This window comes from Sapajus apella, unplaced genomic scaffold (assembly GCF_009761245.1).
Source record: "Sapajus apella isolate SASKATOON/1434 unplaced genomic scaffold, GSC_monkey_1.0 scaffold97, whole genome shotgun sequence".
NCBI lineage: Eukaryota > Metazoa > Chordata > Mammalia > Primates > Cebidae > Sapajus > Sapajus apella.
This window is the reverse complement of record NW_022437037.1, coordinates 3,522,277-3,528,276: the sequence shown is the minus strand read 5'-3', so window position 1 is coordinate 3,528,276 and position 6,000 is coordinate 3,522,277. Positions and strand designations below refer to the sequence as shown.

General features: G+C 52.1%; 1 protein-coding gene across 5 annotated transcripts in view; it reads left to right on the top strand.

Annotated features, from left to right (window-relative positions):
* Positions 1–2,317: 2,317 nt before the first annotated feature.
* Positions 2,318–6,000, top strand: part of ZER1 (zyg-11 related cell cycle regulator) — a 41,343-nt gene continuing 37,660 nt past the window's right edge. For 2 of the 5 annotated variants that reach the window (XM_032257495.1, XM_032257493.1), the window contains exon 1: positions 2,318–2,441. The gene's annotated coding sequence lies outside the window, so the exon portion shown is untranslated. Of the gene's footprint in view, positions 2,775–6,000 lie in introns of all 5 variants that reach the window. The other 3 variants (XM_032257494.1, XM_032257491.1, XM_032257492.1) reach the window with 2 other exon arrangements.

Below are 6,000 nucleotides of genomic sequence, written 5' to 3'. Positions count from 1 at the left end.
AACAACAACAAAAAATCCACAAAATTAGTTATTGGAGTGGAGGTGAGGTACCTGTCAAGAAAGGGTTCCTCAAGAAAGCAGCGCTAGGCAGGGTGTGGTGGCTCATGCCTGTAATACTGGCACTTTGGGGGGCCAAGGCAGGTGGATCACCTGAGGTCAAGTGCTTGAGATCAGCCTGACCAACATGGCAAAACCCTAACTCTACTAAAAATACAAAAATTAGCCAGGCATGGTGGTGTTCCTATAATTCCAAGCCAGAGGCTGAGGCAGGAGAATCACTTGAACCTGGAAGGGGGAGGCTGCAGTGAGCTGAGATCACACCACTGTACTCCAGCTTGGGCAACAGAGCGAGACTCCGTCTCCAAAAAATAATTAATAATAAAATAAAGAAGGAAAGCAGGGCCGGGCGCGGTGGCTCAAGCCTGTAATCCCAGTACTTTGGGAGGCCGAGGCGGGTGGATCACGAGGTCAAGAGATCAAGACCATCCTGGTCAACATGGTGAAACCCCGTCTCTACTAAAAATACAAAAAATTAGCGGGGCATGGTGGCGCATGCCTGTAATCCCAGCTACTCAGGAGGCTGAGGCAGGAGAATTGCCTGAACCCAGGAGGCGGAGGTTGCGGTGAGCCGAGATTGCGCCATTGCACTCCAGCCTGGGTAACAAGAGCGAAACTCCGTCCCAAAAAAAAAAAAAAAAAAAAAAAAATAGAAGGAAAGCAGCGTCTAAACTGAAACCAGAGGTGGAGAAGAAGGAGCATGCTGGGAAGAGAAAGGCGCAAGAAGAGTGTTCAGTCTCGAAGAAATTATTTGAATTATTTGAGCCTATGGGAGAGAGGGAGATCATTAAAAAACCGAAACTGCTTTTTTAAACTGTCAGGTTGGCGAATGAAAGGGGAGGTAAGGGGAGCGAGAAAAGAGGTTGGAGAGGGAGAGGGGGCCTTGGGGGTGAGGATGGCCATAAAAGTCTTTGTCGTCTATGTTAGGTGTTATAAGCAAGAGGATGCCCGAATTATATTTATGTTTTGGAAAAATCACTCTGGGACTGTGGGAATGTGGAGGGAATGAGGGGTGGGAGGAGGGCGTTGTTAGAGGGCTGTTGCAGAAATCCAGAGAAGAGCCGCGGTGGCTCACACCTGTAATCCTAGCACTTTGGGAGGCCAAGGCGGGTGGATCATCTGAGGTCCGGAGTTCTAGACCAGCCTGGCCAACATGGCAAAACCTGTTTCTACTAAAAATACAAAAATTAGCCGGGCACGACGGCAGGCGCCTAATCCCATCCACTCAAGAGGCTGAAGCAGGAAACTTACTTGAACCCGGGAGATGGAGTTTGTAGTGAGCCGGCTATGGCCATTGCACTCCAGCCTGGGCAACTAGAGCAAAACTCCATCTCTCAAAAAAAAAAAAAAAAAAAAAGAGAGAGAGAGAGAAATACAGACACTGAAATGATGGTTAACACACGCTGGCACTACTGAGGGAGGAGAGAGGGGCTGGTTTTTGTTTGTGTTTGAAACGGAGTCTCACTCTGTCACGCAGGCTGAAGTGCAGTGTTGCGATCTGGGCTCACTGCCACCTCCGCCTCCTGGGTTCAAGCGATTTTCCTGCTTCAGTCTCCTGAGTAGCTGCGACTACAGGCGCGCACCAGCTCGGCTAGTACTTGTATTTTTAGTAGAGTCGGGGTTTCACCATGTTAGCCAGGCTGGTCTCGAATTCCTGACTTCAGGTAATCCGCCCGCCTCGGCCTCCCAAAGTGCTGGGATTACAGGCGTGAGCCACGGGGCCCGGCCACAAGGGGCTGGTTTGACAGGATCCTTAGAACTTGGAGACTGACCGAGGGGCCTGGGGAAATGCAAGGGCCGAGGTCGCCTCCCAACTTCCCATCTGGAAGCTCGGTTGCCTGGTGGCGCATGCCCTAGATGGAGGTGTAGGAGCACGTTTTGGGGGATGGTGATGACTGCGGCTGGACGCGCGAGTTGAGCCACCTGTGGAGAACAGTAGGGCGCTTGGATGGAGGGGGCTGGCGCCGAGTCAGTCCTGCCCTTCAGCAGTGCTGGGCTCAGGTGAACCGCAGCGCCAGGGCGGGCACCAAACCTGGGGTTCCACGAATGGGCCCCTCGGAGACTAGGGAGGGCCCTGGAGGACACGTCCTCTCGGCCGGCCTGAGGGCGCACCCCGTTGCCTCCTCCACCCTCGGACTGCGCTGGGCACGGGAGAGGAGCCTCCCACCGGGCCCCGGAACCTTCTGCCGCCGCCGCCCGCGTTAGCCGCGGGACGGCTCGGGGGAACCCGTTCGCAGTTGCTAAGGGGCGTCCCCGGAAGTGACGCACCCCGGGTTTGTTGACAGCGGAGGCGGCGGCGGCTGCAGGCTCCGAGCCGTAGGAGCCGGATCGGGGGAGGGGCCGGGCCCGGGAGCCTCAGCCCCGCCGGCAGCCCTAAGGGCAAGGTAACCGCCACGGGGTCTCCGTCGCGACCCCCTCCCGTCCGGAGCTCCCGTCCGCGGGATCCCAAGCTCCGCCCCGCCGACCCCTGTCTCCCCCGGACCCCGGCCCTAGCCTGACGAGGTCCCCAACCTCCTGAGGCGCTCTGGTCCCGGCTTCTCCCGGGCTCCATTCTCCGCTCCTTCTCGCCTGCGAAGCATCACGTCCGCTTCCCAACGCTGAGGGCAGCCCCATACCAGGGTAGGTCCTGGACCCCGGGCCAAGGGATGTACCTGCGTCCTCCTCCTTCGCCTCCTGCCCACGGGGCCTAAGCATCGCCGCTGCAACCACTCTCTGAGGTCCATCTCGGCCAGTGGTGGGAGGGCTTCCTTCTCTATCCCTGCCGCCGGGTCTGAGAATCGTGTCTTTAAAACTGGGCTCCCTTCCTCCAGAAAGAAAATGACGCTCTGTCGTTTGCCCCTACAAGATGGGGGATCGGTGTAGGGCTGAAAGGGCCAGCCTCTGCCCCTCCTACCTGTTGGATGAGCTTAAGTTACCCCAGAGCAGTGCTTAAAAGCTCAGGGACGACTTGGATTCTGGATCAGCTCCCAAAAGGGATGACAAAATACAGGGAAATCCAACAGGGTGAGGTTGCAACCTGAGGGCCAAGGGAGCCCGACAGGTGAGTTAAAAGTGAAACCGACTGTCCTGGCCACTATAGCTCTGTGGGTAGAACTTGTCTTGGCTGCTCTTTGACTGAGGGACCCCAAGATTTCCAGTCTTTGCCTGTGTTTGTCAGTCCATTCGTTTTGTTTGTTTTTATTTTCTTTATTTTTTTTTAAAATAGAGATGGGGTCTCACTATGTTGCCCAAGGTGTCTCGAACTCCTGGGGTCAAGTGATCCACCTGCTTCAGCCTTCCAAAATGCTGGAATTATAGGCATGAGCCACTGCGCCTGACTAGTGCATTTGGTTTTTCAGGGGGAGGGGAATGTCCGATGTCTTGGGAAAATTCTCCGATGTATGATCTTTCCCACAGAATGTTTCTCTTCAGGCTTCACACTGGTTAGGATAAGCATGAAAGCACAGCTTTGAAAAGGGTCACAGGAGGCTATACTTAGAGCAGAAATTGGTGGCCAGGGGTGAAGGGCCTCTCTTCTTTGGTTCATTTGTTCATTCAGCAAATAATAAACATGATATGTAGGGTGGTAATAAGTGCTTTGGAGAAAGAGAAGGAAGGACCATGGGAAGGGTCAGAGAGTAGGAGTTGTCTTTTTATAGAGGGTGTTCAAGGAAGGTCTCTAGTAAGGTGACCTTTGAGCAGAGATAAGTGAGCGAGAGAGCAATCCAGACAGCTCTCTGGTGGCAGAGCATTCCACAGCAAATGCAAAAGTCCTGTGGTCATATGCCTGGTGATTGGAAGAAACAGAAGAAGGGCCAGGCATGGTGGCTCACACTTGTAATCCCGGCATTTTGGGAGGTCGAGGTGGGCAGATCACCTGAGGTCAGGAGATCAAGACCAGCCTGGCCAACATGGTGAAACCTCATCGCTACTACAAGTACCAAAAAAAATTGGCTGGCCATGTTGGCTCATGCCTGTAATCCCAGCTACTCAGGAGGCTGAGGCAGGGAATTGCTTGAATATGGGAGGTGGAGGTTGCAGTGAGCTGATATTATGCCATTGCACTCCAGCCTAGGTGACAAGAGGGAGACTCCGTCTCAAAAAAAAAAAAATAAAAAAGACTGGGTGTGAAGTCTCACACCTGTAATCCCTGCTCTTTGGGTGGCTGAGGCAGGTGGATCACCTGAGATCAGGAGTTCGAGACCAGCCTGGCCAACATGGTGAAACCCGTCTCTACTAAAAATATAAAAAATTACCTGGGCCTGGTGGTGCACGCCTGTAATCCCAGCTACTCAGGAGGCTGAGACAGGAGAATTGCTTGAACCCAAGAGGTGGAGGTTGCAGTGAGCCGAGATCACACCACTGCACTCTAGCCTGGGCAACAAGACAACAAGAGCAAAACTCCGTCTCAAAAAAGAAAAGAAAAGAAACAGCAGGAGGACAGGGGACTGCAGCAGGTTGAAGGAGGGGAAAAGTAGTTGGCAAGGAAGTCAGAGAACAGTGAGGACCAAATAACAGTGTGGAAGACATCAGGGCTGTCCTTGTGATACAGGGTCACAGGGTGTCTAATGGGACACCCTTTCAGAACTGTACTTGTTGAAGTGTCTGATGGTTGGAGAAAACACAGATCTGTTTTAGATGACAAATGGCCATTGTGCTCTGGCCTTGGGTTGTAAGTACCCTTATTCCATCTTTGTAATGACTATTGATGGAATAAATACAAAGAATCATGGTCACAGAGCACTGCGATTAAATCAAGTTATGCTTCCTGGTTGTGAGAATGTGGGCACAGGACCTTTTTCCACCTCAGTCTTCTCATCTGGAAAACAGGGCAGGCTGATGCAGTGGCTCACACCTGTAATCCCAGCATTTTGGGAGGCCAAGGCAGGTGGATCACCTAAGGTCAGGAAGGAGTTCAAGACCAGCCTGGCCAAACACGGTGAAACCCCATCTCAAAAAAAAATCCAAAAATTAGCTGGGCATCGTGGCACACACCTGTAATCCCAGCTACTTGGGAGGCTGAGGCAGGAGAGTCGCTTGAACTCAAGTAGGCGGAGGTTGAAGTGAGCTGAGATCATGCCACTGCACTCCAGCCTGGGTAACAAGAGCGAAATTCTGTCTCAAAAAAAAAAAGAAAAGAAAAGAAAACAAAATAGGGTTTTGGATTAAATAAGATCATGGGCTGAAGTACTTAATGCAATATTTCATACAAAATGCCCAGTACACACCAGTAATGCTGATGAGAATGATGTGAAGATGAGGAATGTCTGCATGTATGTCTGCCTTAGAGCCATTCATTTTAGCACTAGCTGGTGGTGTCACCATCTCTAGCTGCCTCTGTCAGCTAGTAGTGTTTGAGGAAATACTGGGGAAGGCAAGGTAGAAATTTCTTGACACTCCTCAGAGGTAACAGCGTGTTAATGTTCTACAGAGACGATGTTAGCTTGGTCCTGGCTTTTTTGACAGCACTGGAAGGTGATGGGGACTTTTGAGAAAGAGCCAGGCATTTCCAGCGCTTTGGGAGGCCAAGGCGGGAGGATCGCTTGAGGCCAGGAGTTTGAGACCAGCCTGGACAACATAGGGAAACCTTATCTCTAAAAAAAAAAAAAAAAATTTTTTTCAAAAGAGCCCAGCAAATCCCCATTCTACCACATAAATAGGCAAAATGAGGGTATTGAAATGAATGTGACTTGGAGACAGGTTGGGAGGGGCAGCATATGCTGGGCCTAGATAGTAGTTGGAGCGTGCATGGCTAATCTGGGTAGAGGCTGTTGATCCTGAAGTGCCCGGCAGAGGCTGCATTTTCCAGCCTGCCTTATAGGAAGCAGAACCGGCCGGGCGCGGTGGCTCAAGCCTGTAATCCCAGCACTTTGGGAGGCCGAGGCGGGTGGATCACGAGGTCAAGAGATCGAGACCATCCTGGTCAACATGGTGAAACCCCGTCTCTACTAAAAATACAAAAAA